The sequence below is a fragment of the Cygnus olor genome, chromosome 2, assembly GCF_009769625.2.
Source record: "Cygnus olor isolate bCygOlo1 chromosome 2, bCygOlo1.pri.v2, whole genome shotgun sequence".
NCBI lineage: Eukaryota > Metazoa > Chordata > Aves > Anseriformes > Anatidae > Cygnus > Cygnus olor.
This window is the reverse complement of record NC_049170.1, coordinates 110,674,467-110,690,291: the sequence shown is the minus strand read 5'-3', so window position 1 is coordinate 110,690,291 and position 15,825 is coordinate 110,674,467. Positions and strand designations below refer to the sequence as shown.

Genomic DNA, 15,825 nt, shown 5'->3' with positions numbered 1-15,825 from the left:
CAGATTTTAGGAAGAGTGTTTAATGTAGGATCTATGAGCAGAACTGGAATGTGACAAACGGTTTTATTGAGCTAATTCATTGCACCAGTTAGGGTCATTCACAAATGTAATTATGGCATAATATTTAAGCTGTTGGTTTTTTTTACACCCAAAACTCCATAATGAAAATTTAGAAATACTTTAAAAATTAAAGGAAGAAACAAGAATGAAGACATTGATTTTGTTTCCCTTTAGCAGAAGAGATTTATCATCAACAGATACAAAATGAACAATTAACCTTTATGTTGCACATTTCAACCACAGATTTTAAAGTATGTTATAAAAGGGGTCAAGTATCACTGGCATAAAAACTGAATTAAAACCAGTGGAATTGCTCTCTGCAGCTCTGCCAAGGACATAAAAGCAGCATTAAAAGCTGTTAACTGTCTTGACTCTTAATTCTCTGCATATCATGGACTACACTGACTCTCACTGCTGTAAACCGGGTAATCTATGCTGAGATATGAAGGTGAAAAAATGCTCTCTATGCACTTTGGACCCTAGTGAGGATCAAAACACATGACCACATAAATCAAAAGGCACTGCATAAATCAAACGCGCTGTTCTTTTCTAAAAATTTTCTTTAGCATTATTAAACCGTGTAATAACTTTATATTTGACTTAGCCTTGAAAAATTGTTCTTTAGAAGAGTTTATAAACTGCAGACACTGTTCCTAAAGCCGAAGAACAGATTTTTTGCTGACAGGGTTCTGCACGATCAACTCATGAAAATCTCAGGAACAATGGACACGGCTTCCTTTGGTTTTGTCTATGTCAACACGAGGAGCTGCTTTAAGCTGTAGCTACAGCGTATTCACTGCACTCATGATGCTTCCAGACCACCAAGACTTTTTTACTTCATTCCTTACATTTGTGTTTTTCCTAGAAACAATGCATGCTCATGGCTGTGTACGTTGAAATACCATTAAACATTTGTGTGATTTAGTAAGGCAATGCATTTTCTGACCACTAAGGAACCGGAGAACTTTCAGAAAGCATTGCTGGACTCTTTGGATGGTCTGAGACTGAAGGTTTCCTAGTGCCTGGTCTATCCACTGAACTCATGCTGCTATTACACCACATAGAGGCTCATTCCTCAAGAAAGACTTTCCAACATCACTGCAGTATATCCAAGTAATTTCTATTCCATAATCAATGAGACAAAAATGCTCTAGCTATAGAATATCTGCAGCATTTTGTAACATGTCGCCCAAATAGCAGATCTCTGACACACCGAGTTGGCTCAGCTGGAAGACATTTATGCCTCAGGCCTTGGTCTCAGGTCGGCTGTTGATACTAACAGATACTTTGAAGGTAGGGAAGGGAGTGCCTCGTTGTTATAATTGCTGTCCTTTGGCTGAAATGCTCAAACGAACTGCATTTTCTTCTGCTGAGAGCTGTTTATCCCAATGTAAATGTAGATACAAACAAACAGAAGATGGCTGGTGTTTTCAAAGCCCAAGAGCTGGTCCTGGCTTCCCAGCATGGTTCTCAGGCTGCAGAGGCCAGGCTCTGCCAGCTCCAAGCTATCATTACTTCACCAACTTGGAAGCCACTTGGGATTTGTTTGTCTTTCTGTGCTATTCCCATACTTGAAAAGTTTTGAAAAAATTCATCTGCCCTATGACTTCATAGAATCACAGAATGCTTTGGGTTGGAAGAGACCATAAAGACCAGCCAGTTCCAACCCCCCTGACATGATCCACGTGATCAGGTTGCCCAAAGCCCCATCCAGCCTGGCCTTGAGCACCTCCAGGGATGGGGCATCCACAGCTTCTCTGGCAGCCTGTGGCAGAGCCTCACCACCCTCACAGTGAAGAATTTCTTCCTAATGTCTAATATAATCTAACTTGCCCGGGGGTGGGCAATAACTTTTGGATAAATGGGAGCTGAGTCCCTACTGAAATCAGTAAACCTGAGCTGCAGCTGACATGTCAAGTGAGAGTAGTTTTACTCTGAGAGACTTTATCTGTGGGATGAGCGATGCCCAGAGGTGAGACTTCTGGCCAGGAGTCCATCCTTCAGCTAAACACATTCCAGTGGCAAGGTTGTCCTGCCTACTTATGTCTGGATTTTTCAATGTTTTCGAGCTACTTGAAGTATGGGTATAAAGCGTATGAGGTAAAATCACCTAACGCACTAGCTCATAAAACATCTGTTAACTGTCTAACAAAACAAGCATGAAACAAGGATCCATTCTGTTCGAGCAAGGCATTCAAGGGTGTCATGCTGCTGAAATGTGACTTTTTTCCCTTTAAAACTGAAGAATTTCATCTTTATGTTTCTATGGGAAGGCGTCAAAGTCCTCAGCGCTGACGGGAACATCAGGACAAGCTTGCACACTGCGTGGCTCACAGCCTCCTGCTGCTGAAAGGCATGCGTGGCTCCTATCAGCCTCCTGTTGACACCAGCTACCCAGTGACATTTGTCACCTGGCAAAATCTGGCCCTGCGTTAACAATAGGTACTGTGCAAATACACAGCTGAACGCCTGACGGTGTTTCTCCTATGCCACTGAGACCACTACTGCTACGTTTTCTTTCATTTTGCTCTGTCTTTTAAAAAAAGGCTTACTTTAATTAATATTTTTATATTTATTTTATATTTATGTTTTATTTCACATTTGTATTTTAAATTTTAATTTATAAGCAGTCTCTTTTCAACAATAATAACATGAAGAAATGTTTTCCTGGGGAAGAACAAAGAGTTAATTTTTTACTGGTTGGCCCCAAGTGACCCCTTGTTCCCACTGCCTTTGAAATTACTGGAGTTTGCTTAGCCTGAAAAATTACAGCTATAGGAAAACTTACATTTCAGTGTTCTATTTTAAAAAGGAACAGCAGAATTTTAAAAATAGCATCACCATCTTTTTTTTCCTGACTGTGGCGTCTCCAGCCCAAGTATGTTGATGCAATTTCCAAAGCACTAAGAAATGTCTTAGGTCACATTTAAGTCAGGTCAGCCAAATCCAGGATCAGTGAAAAAATGAGTTGTTCATCTGTTCTGGAATGAGATCTTTCTTCCCATCATTCTTAGTTATAAAGATATCTTTTGTGTGGTTGAGGCTAAATTTAAGCCCAGGCTGAGTGTATTTGTGTACTATCTATGCGTGTTTTATGCATCAGCAGAGCACTCCATTACTGGTAGGCTGCACACACAATTAGGGCTTTATGATCTTTGAAGTCGGTTAATACAAAGATTTATGTATTTGCAGCAATAGAAAGCCTGTGAAGTCATGGGGATAGATGTTTTGTAGACCTACAGTCCGATTCTCCTTTGAGTGGTGTTGGTTTAGCTCCACTGTCTTCAGTGGCATCCATCCTCACACCATCTGAGCACCAGAAGAGCAGAAGAAGGAAACCCATCCCTCAGTGCATGCCCGGGGAGGTCCACTCCTAGAGAGCTCGCTTTTATTTCAGACCACTGGGGAAAGCACCAAGAGAGAGAGCAGGCTCCACGGCAGAAATCAAACCTTGCAGCATGCTTCTTCCACCGAGCTGCTCACGGCAGCATCCTCGGGCTGGCACCGCGGAGGGGCCGCTTCACCGGGGGGCTCCTGCCTGCCCGCCTGCCCACGATGCTCCCCAGGGCACGCCAGGGCGCAGGAGGGCAAGGCAAATCCACAGCCACGTGGGTGAAAATGAAGGAAACGGTAAGGCGAAATACGCTCATTTAATACGTCCATTGCTATTTAGTAAAGAAAAAAAGGTTTTATAGGCGCTTTCTTTCCTTTCCAAAGCATTTAGCTACTGCAGGAGGCTTGAAAAGTAAAATGGGTTGAGCTTCAGCAGATCTATAGTAGCAGTTAACTAGCACAGGAAAGTCCATGTGTAGCTGTTTCCTGGTGTTATAATGTTTTGATAACAATGGTACACAAAGACTTGTTTTGTTTAGCGTGCGCCATGTTGCTGCATTTCAGACAAAGTCTCGATTCACTGAGTTGAAGACAAAGTCTCGATTCTTTCAGTTTGAGGCAAAAACCCGGGATGAATGTTTGACAAAAGCATGGATCTGAAACATCCCAAACTGCAGGAGTAAGGAAGCAGATTAGTATCAAATTCTACTTCCAGCTATGATGGAAACAAGGAATAGACAAACACACAATTTCTAATTGGAAGGACAAATTTAGGAAAAAATGTTTTCCCTCAGTATTCCCTAGCTAAGCCTGAAATCCTGAAGTTGAAAATATTCTTCCTATTCCCTGCTCACCCTCCTTACCCCAGGCAGACCTGTCCTCTCTGGGCTGAGATTCGCTCTCACCCAGCAGCCAGTTTCCCTTCAAGAGCAGAGCAGTTTTGTTTACCACCCCCAGGTGCAAACCTCATTAACTGATGTTTACTTCTTTTGTGTTTTCAGCTTTCAGTAATGAGCCGGGTTAATGGATAGTGAAGATGGCGGTGGTAGGGAGAACGGTAAGGAAAGTTCAGGAGCTGGTTTTACACCTTTGAGCTTTACAGGCTCATAGGCACTATGGCTCTCAGCCATTTAGCTACAAAAAAAAATTAAAAAAAAAAAGAGAGAGAGAGAAAAAATATGGTCCTTTTGCATAGGTTTTGGTTTATTGTGTTTTTTCATTATTATTATTATTATTATTCAGGATGGTGGGAAACAAAGCATAGCCAAGCCCCTGACATTTCACAAGTTATAAATACTGTACAAAATTCTACTTCTGGCACCAGATAATGCTTTCTCCTGTTGTTCAAAGTTACTCCAGATGCTGATGTACTTAGTATACAGCACAAGTAACCAGACTGGAATGAAAAAGCATGGTAATTGAGTTTACATTCATCTGTCAATATTCCTAAGGGACAGACTGTTCCGTCTGCCAAGTCTGCTCCGCTTATGCGTGCATAACTTCAGCGGACTGGAGATTCCCACAGTGGAGTCTCCCCCGTGAGCAGGGGATCTCTGCTGCTGTTATCGGTGGAGATGGTGAGCACTCCAGTTCTGGTCATCCCCCCATCTCCCACAGTATGGGGAGGTGGGATGAAGTTTTTTTTCTGGAAATGAAAGAAAAGGTTGTGGTAGAAATGAGGATTTCAGTATCATATCTTCCCCTGACCCAGGCTCCATATTAGCTTCTCCATGGGCTTTTCAATGCTTCCCACTATTGCGATATCTGAGAGCTTCATATACGCATGTATTTCTCTGTGTAATATATTAGTGAAGTGAAGGATTGTCATCCCTATATGTGAAATAAAACACGGGGATAAAAGTTATAAAGTTTCTGTAACTTTGAATGAGCAGCCTGGGACAGTTAGGAGCTGACTTTTCCAAAGAACTTGGGTATTTTATATGTTAAATAGCTATGTATTTGACTAGCCACTGTCCCTCATTTGAGACAGTTCCATGAGAAGGGATGTCTGTGCAACTTGGCCATACAAACAGCAGCAACCTCCGTCCCAAACACAAGAGCAAATCGATACCCATAACAAAACAGACATGAGAGAAGAAGCTACTATGGCCAATGTCCCGTAAATCTTGGAAAAACATGGAAGAAAGAAGAGATGGGAGAATCTGTGAGACAAATCAGTAAGGGAATATTTGGTCCTAGGATCTGGGAAAATTTTTCAGAGGAAAACTGAAACAAGGAGCCTCTTCTGCTGATTTGGGGGTGACAGGAGCTGGTGGGCACAAGGAGAGGAATTGCCTCCTGCTGATAGATTTCTTCAGCCTTCAAAGTGCATCTAACTCAGGGAAGAAGTGGATCCAGCCCACATTCCCCTTTTAGTAGAAGAAAACCTTAGCACATTGGCTGCAATGCCATGCTGAGGCACAAGTCCATGGATAAAAGCATCTGGTTCCCAATTTGAAAAGCAAGCAGCTGCCAGTGCACAACAGGTCTGAGGCTAAGTGGGTTGGATCCACGGTGCGCACACACCATGAAGCTGCTATGGATGGCTGCAGCGAATCTTATCTGTCAGATATAAAACCGGGAGGACTCACAAACACGCGCAAGGGGAGTTGGGATCCTTTGTGCCTGGCATGTCAGACCTGCACGGGCCTTGCATAGCTGGGCTTCCCTCTCTGAGCTCTCCTGGTCTTAAGTGTCTCGCTGAGGAATCTGGCCTGGCCAGTGGCAAGCTGCAGTTTCCCTCACAGACCACTGTGAGCATCTGGGGTTTTACCACGGGTGGTGGTGCCTGTGGTGAGTATGAAAGCTTGCAGTTAGGCAGGAACCTGACCTGATGAAACAGAGCCCAAGCATTTCACCCAGTGTAAGCAGGAGCAGGCCCGCTCCTCCCGGCCTCCCCTGCAGAGGAGATGGGCGGGAAGGAAAGAGCCGGCCGTGTGGGCAGGCAGGAGGAGGCCAGGCACCTGGAGAAAGGCAAGTCTCAATCCCAACAGCTGAGCCCCTGAGACTTTCTGCGCATGAGCAGCTACAGCTCTAGCTGCTGAGCTCAGATGCCTCTTGCTTTGCTTTCCCATGAGGGAAGGACACTTGTGCTGGCACCAGCACAGGTAGGACCCGAAACCACAGTTAGAAACCTCATTCTGCAGGTACCCACGGGGGTCCTCTGCCCACACCTCAAAGCAATGACATGCTGGTGGAAGGAGGGGATCAACTCTGGCCATGCACAAACATGTTGTGCTGTGGCACCTGAAGGTAGATGACCGTGTCCTGGTGAGGGTGGGATACGTGTCTGAAGGTCAGGCCACGTGGTGGCATCTCCCACCGTGCAGGGGGCTTCTGAGGCAGGGGGCTTAGCAGTGCACCAAATTTTGGCCAGCCAAAGAGGAGCCGTGCAGCGAGGAGAGCAGGTTCCCAAGGGTCCTGGCTGCGTGGTGGGTGCCCCATGGGGCTGGCGTGCCCTTCCCATCCCGACAGCCACAGCAGACGTGGGACCTGCCCGTGCTCCCACGCCTCAGGCAGCCATCGCTGCAGTGAGAGATGGGGAAATGGGAGAGGCGAGCTAGTGGGAAAGGGGTAAACAGTGTTTTGCTCAAAGTGGCGAATGTTCTTTGCTCAGCAGTTGTCCTCAACCACCCCAGCATCCCAGGCTAAGCAACCTTCACAAAACTTGTCCATGCAGAGACTGACCCAAGCCAACATCTGTAAGGGAAAGCAAACAGGAGAGTGGACAAATTCACCTCTTTTAAGGCTGGAAGATTGCCACCCATTTGAAATATGTTCACAGACTCAGTTTTTCCTCCTTTGTCTGTGCCAGGCCTTTAGGACACCTCCTCCTTATGTTCCTACCCTATAAAGAAAGGGAAATAACTAGGAAGTTCAGTGCCTCATTCCTCCACTCACCTCTGCTCAAAATTTACTGCAGTACTACAGCTGTGGTCCTCAGCTCTGCTCATTCTCAGATTCCCTTGCTCATCCTCAGTTCAGCCTAAAGAAATAATCAGCAATGGCATTTTCCTCTCTTTGCACTGTGCAGGAGGGCTGCGTTTGGGTCTCAAGCCTTTGAGGACTCCTCTAGGAGCGAACATATACTTTCCCAAAACAAGGACTCATCCTCCTGGGCAAAATGGTCCAGGTGGGAGTTAGAGAACCAAATATATTTATATGAACTACATAACACTTTATGATAATAGAAGAAATAGTAAACTCTATTTCTATTTATGATGGGGTAAGTCACAAGGATAAAATACGAGCTATTTACGCCCACCACAGCCCTTTACCTCCCAGAGGCACAGACTCAGAGCTTGAAGGAGCCCTGCTGCGGGGCATGGCAGCGAGCGGCAGCCCCATGCCTTTGCCAGGAGGACGGGCTGCAAGCCTGGAAGCACACGAGCAGCTTTTCAAGCTGCCATCAGGGGTTACGGTGCCCTGGATCTCATCCCCAGCCCTGGGTGCTGCCGCTGGTCGCTGTGCCCCGGTGTGCAGGGCACTGTGTCCAGTTTCGGCTGCGTGTTGCTGGGCTCTGCTGCCGTGGTTGTTCCCTTCCCCCTCCACATCCATTGCTGCTGAGTGCTGAGAAAGGCAGCAGTGGGCAAAATAAAGGGCAGCAAGCAGCCTTGTGGCCTACCTGGTTTTTGTTATTGTTTTTTTTTTTTTTTTAATCCCTCTCCAAGCCAGAAAGTTCCTCAGCACGAGCGAGCCAAAATGAACCTTGGCACCAGCACCATCTTTCTCCCTGCCTGTTAGAAACAAAATGTTCCCCAGCATCCACGGAGGTTTTTCCCTCAGCCGATGGCCTCCAGGCTGAGCTCCTGTTGCTCTGGCAGGAGATGCTGAGCAATGTGATCCGCTGGGATCCCCGGAGGGCACCCTCTGGAGATGCACCAGGTCTTGAGGAGCGGTGTCCCTCCTGTAGCAGCAGCAGTCGTGGAAGGGCCGTGACATGGTTGCCATTGCTCACCGTCTGCACAAGGTGCAGAGCCTTGGAGCCCGCGCTGTCTCTAGGCACCTGAGTGTATCCCTAGTGAAGGGTCAGCGTTGGAGCCGTACAGTCCAGTAATTCTTCTGTTTGGGTATCTTTATTTTTTATCAACAATACTTATTATTATTTGATCTTACATTTATTTCCAAGAACGCTGGCAAGGAATATCGTTAAAAAGATAACAAGATCTTCAGGAAAGAAAGAAATTCACACATCTCATCCTGGATTACTTTTTTTTTCTGTGTAGTTTTATACAGAGAGGAAACTGAAACAATCACAGGCTGTGGATGAACACCAGCTACCAAATTTTATTTCAGAAGAATATTGATAGGAAATTAAGATTATCACAGGAAAAGGACATAACTTTTATTGATGCCTGTGGGAAATGCCGATCACCTACATGCTTCAGTAATCCAGCATATGTATGGTATTTGTTGGATAACTCCAAGTATTCCCTCTGCACTCTAACCTTCTTCACCCAAAAGCAGAAGCTAAATTCATTCGTATCATTCCCACACTAACAATTACAACAAAGCAGATGTTTCAGCATATGCTTAGAAGGATTCTTCTCAGTCCAGTGGAAAGGAGAAGTATCAGTGAGAAAGGAAGGCTGTATCTTTCACCACCTAGAAAACAATTATTTGGCTGCTGTGAGGCTCTTGCTCTCCTCAAAAGGCAGATGGGTGCAGAGAGCAATTAGTGTAGCCAAAGTTTTCTTAATATCCGGGATAAAATCCTAGTTATCAAAGTGAGAATTTTTTTCTGTCCCATACGGAGGGATATTTTTTCTCATTATGTATGTATTCTGCCCAGTGCTGGGGTGATTAACAGTAAGCTTCCTAGCAAACATCAGATTAGAAGAGTCTTCTGTATTTAGGAATATCTTACTCACCAGAAGTATATTTAGTGAACTGTTGATGGATGCCTTTGCTTCAGAAAACAGTAACAAATGTTGGTTCTTAACGTCTTGAGATTAGAGGTGATGAAGAGCATCTTGCAAAACTGGCAGTGTCCCTACTTTCTATCTTACCACCCTTTCCACTGTGCTCTAAGACTGTTCCAAAAAAGTGGCAGGAGGAAGAACCAGTGATACTGCTTGTGATCATTTGTATGGGGAGATAATCAAACTGAATTTTGAGAGGTAACGGCCACATGCTACAGGTACTGTCATTATAACTGCAAGTACTGCAGGCTTCCCCAAATTCACCCATTTTCTAATTCCTCCACTGGGAATTGGATAGGTCTGTGGATGCACAAAGTGTCTTTTGCTGCTGTGGGTTCCAAAACAGAAACGAAAAAATGCTCAAAACTTATTGCTCATGCAAAGGCCATGCTTCAGCTTATATGCAATGATAGGGAAATACAGCTCTGTGTCCAGATGTGTTGATCTACACAAAATCAGCTTCGTTGTGCTGTGTGGGGCTGTCTCTATAATACAACCTGACATTTTCAAAAGTGGAAAGAGTTATACAAGATTACATGTTCCTCTAGAGACCGAGTTAATTTCAAGCCCCAAAGATAATCGTGGAGCCTTGTGCTGCTTCCACATATTGATGCTATGAAGCTAAACTTCCTATCCGTGCAGCAACCTTACCAATAATAGCAAGCAGAGGGGATTTTCATCTGAAATCAGGATTTCTCTCAGTGCTACTCACTATTACACATTCAACTAAGACAAGCAATCTTTGCAACTGTCATGACTTTCATTCCACAACCAAACTGAGGAGATGTTTGTTAAATATCAAATTCCAGTTCTTCGGACAATTAGCGTGTTGGCAAGGCTCCTGCCATGATATCTGTTGGCCAGTCGTTAGTACATTGAATTATGCATACTTGCAATTTGATCTTGACCAATGCAATTTCCTTTCCTTCTTTAGGAATTCTTCCACTGCCTTTATGCCCAAGGGATAGATAGAGACGATAGCTGTATACAGAATGCTTCAGTTGTGAGGCTAATACTTAAAAGATGATTCTACTTCTGTTTATAGTGATGCTCTGCTCTACAAAGTCCATTGTAACAATCTGTGACATTTAGCATTAAAAAAAAAAATAGGAAAATGTACTTGCATTTACCCAAAAGGGCTCTTTTTGTAATTTATTAAGCCCATATCTTTGGTTTATATGAGGGACTGTGGATTATCTATGACAGAGGGGCAGAATGACATGCAGAGAGTTGTCATTCAGTAGGATCTGCATCTTTCCACAATAGAAAAAAATATGAGTTTTCCTTTAAAGATAAGTTAGCACTATCTAAGCATATAAGAAAGCAGATTTGAGTTAGCTGGCTGTGGAAATTACCTTAACTGTATGTGCCATGTCAAGTGGCAGGACAGCCCAATGATAGGTTTGCTTCTGTCCTGAGTCACAGAGCACTTCAGAGCTCAGGTTGTGCAGGCCAGGGTGATCTTATCAAAAATGGAAACTTCTGAGGAGGCATTAGAGCTGTACCTGCAATAAAAACATTGTTTTAGATTGTGATTTATACTTGTATGATATCTGCAGATTATTTTTTTTTTGGTACTTTAACAACTTATGGCAAGTTTAACTTTTTTTTTTTTTCTTTTTATAGGGCCTTTGGAAGTCAAAGTCATTCATCTCAGAGACAATTCTTTTTCCTGTGTTCTGTGAAATTTCTGCGTGAGACTCCCTGAAACATTCATTGTCGGAAATGACCGCGGCTTTTCTCCTGTTGGTTTCTCCAGGAAAGGTCAAGGCAGGCAGCCAGTAGGATGACTGGACAACGTCACTGCTTTAAAGACCTGTGAGTTCTCACTGACACTGAAACAGTAACGGGCGATGGAGCATTAGGAGAAACTACACTGCAAAAGCAGGATGAAATTTCAAGAGCAGATTGAATAGGGAAAAGGGTTAGGAAGGTTTAGTAAGGCAGAGGGAACAAAACCTGATTTCTCCTAACCACTCTCCCAGCTCTGGGATCTGGACTACATGACTCCTACTTATGTCTGACATCATACCTCCACCCCAAAGCTGAAGGAATAAATGCCTGCAAACACAGTTTTTGTTACTGAGTAAGTGGCAAGAATCTGGGTTTCTTTTACGTGTTGTAGGGTCCTGCCCCCCCGCCTCGCTTTTTTTTCCTTAATAAACAATCTAGCATGTACAATTCCTTGTGCCCCAGTCCTTAAAACACTGCCATTTAAGCTTCAGAGCCAGTTCCTGACATACTGGAAAAGAGCAGATTTAGGATTCTTGGTGTAATCTTTTTTGTCCCTCCCCACACGCATATGTTTTCTTACAAACTCTTCCATGACACAGTCATATTGCAGACTTTCCCACAGGATGCATGCCTCATGCTGTACAACACAGGATAATCACACCCAGTGGCAGAAATCAATTAGCATAGCAATCTTAATCTGGTATTTCCTAATTTTCCTAATTTCCTTATCCTTCAATGCTCAGCCGTGCTAATCTAAACAATATTCTTTAATGTAATTTTTGTGTTATCATTTAGATATATGTATACGTGTTTGTGTACCTCTCCATCTATCTGTATCTCTTAATGTATTGGTAAACACAAAAGAAAAAGATAAAAGTTGTTTGTTTTTTATTCTTTCGGAACCGTTTGATCTCTCCTTGCTTGTTTTAGCAGCTGCCTGACTGTTTTTCCTCGTATGTAAACTTCAAAGTCAATCAGAGGTCAAAGCTCTGGACGAAGACAGACTAACGAAAACAACGGTGGTGAGCACATGCGATGTGAAGGAGCTGAGGATCTCGGCGTAGCACATCACCTCCTTCCAGATGAGGGGGGAAATTATCGACGTCTTGGATGCAACATTTCTTGATCCGGACATTTGATGTGGTTGTCAGGGCTTGAATACTCATTGGGAAATAGGTCTCGCAGAGAACTGAAGGGTACAGCCATGCGCTGCAGGACTTGACATTCTCTGGCTATTCTTGGTTCAAGTGATCTGGAAATAGCTTAATAGATTACCGTAAAAATGCTGGAGAAAAACAGCCTTTTTCTGGTTTCTGTCAGATGCAGAGGGCTTCAGGGGAGGGCATAGGTTTTGATTCCCAATGTGCTATTCTCTATTCTGTTAAAGGGGAAATGAAAGAGAAAGGAAGCCCTGGAGAGGCAGCTTCTGCAGCAGAGCAGCATGGAGCATGTTCTGTAGACGTATGCAGTGGTGGCACAGGATGTGTCTTGAGTTTGTGCTTTTTTTTTCCCTTTGGGAGAACATCTGCCTTTTCCCTGTTCATCTGTCGGCGGGATCAGGCCCCTGCTTGTGCTGAAGCCGGAGGATGCTGGTGGCAAAACATCAGTTACAATATCATTATTTCAATTATTTCCCTCAAATATATTAGCGTGCATTTGTTGCTTCTTCCACACCCGCAGCGAATTAAAAATTGAAATCAAATAATGCCCAAGTTACGCTTAAGCTAAAAGGCAAACTGTGAACACCGGGGCTGTGGGCTGTGCCCAGAGACTCTGCTCTAGAAGGCACGAGAAAGACACGTTTCTTTTTCTCAGGGAAGCAGAGGAGTTTCCCACAGAAGCCGTGCCTGTGCTGCTCTGGGACTCGTGGAGGGGTAAATGACCGAGAGCAATGGGGGGAAATGTTACAGGCCCATCAGGCAGGTGCTGTGGGAAGAGAGCACCTTTTTCTAGCTATGGGCCTCCTGGCAAAGGCTAAGAAGAGTTTCAGTCTTAGGAAGTATTTGAAACTGTCCCTGATTCAAGGAATATGTGGCTTATGGTCCCTTGTTAATGTGGCCAGAAGCAATGTTGTTCTCTGTATCTTCTCATTCAACAACCTTTTTCTGCTCAGTTCCAGGCCATTTAGCATCATCCTTTCCATTAATGATCTTCACATCAGTTTTCATTTTAGCTGAAAGTATTAATTTTCAGACCAGTTTCAGTGAGTTTTGCAAGAATTAAAATTTTACTCACTTTTTCATGACTATTCATCACTAATACCATTCTGTTTACCCCTAACTTCCATGTCCCTAAGCATTAATGCAAAAGTGAAGGAAAAAAATACAGCAAGAAGTCAGTGAGAGAAAAGAAAGAAAAGTGTGAAGTACCTCTGTGAAGAGCCGTGTGGGTGCAAAGAGAAGCTAAAAGGATGCAGGGAGAGAAGCTGGGAAACAAAAGAGGAGGAGAGAAGCTGGCCGGGGGCTGCCCTGCTGGGAGGAAGGGGAAATGGGAGCAGAAATGGGAGCAGGGAGATTAGGTACGGTCTTCAGGCAGAGGATGGAGAGCTTGCAGGGATGGGGTAAGGGGCAGGAAGGAAGCAAATAAAGAGTGCAGGGGGATGAAGTTTGTGCAGTGAGAAAAAGAGATTGCCTTAGCAGCAGCATTTCGCGTTGCGTGCTGGTGGACTGCATCGTGTGTAATCAGCTTGAAGTAGCCGTCGTGATTCTTCAGGAGACGACCTAGAGAAGAGTACTGTGGCTTTATTTGAATCCTTTCCTAACCCGGGGTCTCTCCACATAAAGGCTGAGCGTTGTGCTGCACTGAGTGACAACTGGAGTGTGTTGCGTTTTGTGCATTGTCATTGATTCTATATGCCTTTTGTGCCGTGCCTGCTGAAAACAAAGGTCAAGTACCAGCAGATTCTGTTTTCTCTGAGAGATTTAATTAAAGCCTGAGGATAAAGGCAGAGTGCTAGAAACAGCTACTGAGTGTGAAAGATGTTTAAATTTGCCTTACTATAACTTCAATGTCAGTTTGTCCATAGCTGCTTTGTAATTATTTTTTATTTTCTTTTGATGAAATGACAGGAGAGTAAACATTTTAAAAAATCCAGATGAGTCTTACAGACGATATCTTCTGTAAGTAAATCCATTGTTCAATACAGGCTTGGAAAGAGGTGCTAGGAAACAGAGTGAGGAAGCACACTAAGTAGGACGCAACAATTCCTGTTCATAGTTTTGGTGCTAGTAATTTAGTGAGCGTAAATTGTAGAGCTCCAAATGGACTGGGTTGCATAAGGTTTTCATATCCCTTAGTGACAATAACAGCAAAGGTTATTGTATTAGTCTGCAGTGCTTTTGAAGGTTTTGATTTTGCCATACCTACAGGGTTTTTTTTTGTTTAAATAACAATAAATAAAATAAACCAAAACAAAATCTTAAGAAAAGCCAGGTTATTGAAACTGGATGCAGTTAATTTACTGGCAGATACCAAACATGAGATCCCACACAGCTACTCCACTTCAGCACGCACTGATCCTTCAGCTTAGCAGGTGATAAGGCAGGAATTCGTGCTCAGCTGGCGATAAGGCAGCGCGTAGCTGCCTCTGGAGCACACAGAAGCGTCATGCAAATCTGGCAGCGCTCGTGTATCAAGTCGGCAAGACAGACAGGATGAAGTCATACGTCTACGGGAGCAAGAAACCATCCAGTTTACCCACAGTTTTGAAATTATGTATGAGTAATGCAGCTACTTCTCCCGGTGTAGGATGTTGTGTACGGGACATGTCTTGCACACTGTGAGTCTAAAACCAGCCAGCTCAGAATACGCCATAAACAAAGAAAGTCCGGGGACCTGGAGGTACAGGGCAGACCATGCTCCAGCACCACACATCCCTGGGGGGAATTACCCTCCAGAGCACAGACAGAAACTCTCTGCAGGTGCAAGTGGGGACGTATTTCACAGGGGCAGCCCCTGTGGCGCTGTGGGATCACCGTGAAACCATTAAATTTCACGTGGAAGCTGGCCAGCAGAGCCCCTAGCCCCTGGCTGCTCCACTGAGATGCTCTTTTTAGCGAGCAAGCTGCTGTGCGGTGCCGGGCGGCAGGCCCCCGGACTTCCTGCGCAGCTCCGCGCCGCTGTGCAGACATCCATGCCTGCAGACATGAGTCATTTTGGGGAGTCTGCGGGGTTTTGCAACAGCCTGAGCAGGACATGACAAAGTCAGTAGCAGAGAGTGTGCTCGGAAGAGCCAGGCAGCCCCACCGTGCTCACACCGACGCTACAAAGACGACCCCGTAAAACGATCTGACAGCTGCTGGGGATGGGTGGGAGCGCAAAGCTCCACCTGGCCAAGAGCAGATCATCTCCCCCGTGTGCACGAGGCTGGCGTTTCTTCCCTCCTTTCCCTTTCCCTCCTGATGGCTTTCCCTCGCTGCTCTTCCAGTCTCAGCGATGCTGAACGAGACGCCGAACAAGGGGAGCACTCGCAGCGGACAAGACGCAGGACGCAGGCGCTTTCAGCAGAGGATGCTCTCGATGAGGGTTTGCAAAACTGATTTAGAGACAGTCGCAGTTACTGCTGGCTGAGTGATAAGGCAGCAATGTTTCAGTGCCTTTCAGGAGTGACTCAAGAAGGAAATAGTAGCAGCTAACCAAAAATAATCATGTGGTCATCAAATAGGAAAAATATTGGCCACAAGACATTCTCGGCGTTATTTCCCCACAGTGCAGATAACATCAGTGACCACTGACTGCTACAACTGCATGAATTTTTATAATTGGTTGGATTTACATT

At 44.6% G+C, this 15,825-nt stretch overlaps 1 long non-coding RNA gene across 3 annotated transcripts; it reads left to right on the top strand.

Moving 5' to 3' along the window:
* Positions 1-2,777: 2,777 nt before the first annotated feature.
* On the top strand, positions 2,778-14,470 carry LOC121066548. Of its 3 annotated transcripts, none has more exons than XR_005817821.1 (4): positions 2,781-3,690; positions 4,395-4,450; positions 10,953-11,400; positions 11,982-14,470. It is a non-coding gene; the product is annotated as an uncharacterized LOC121066548 (long non-coding RNA). The 3 variants fall into 3 exon arrangements; XR_005817820.1 differs by having other exon boundaries at positions 11,979-14,470; XR_005817819.1 differs by lacking the exon at positions 11,982-14,470 and having other exon boundaries at positions 2,778-3,690; positions 10,953-11,911.
* Positions 14,471-15,825: the final 1,355 nt, after the last annotated feature.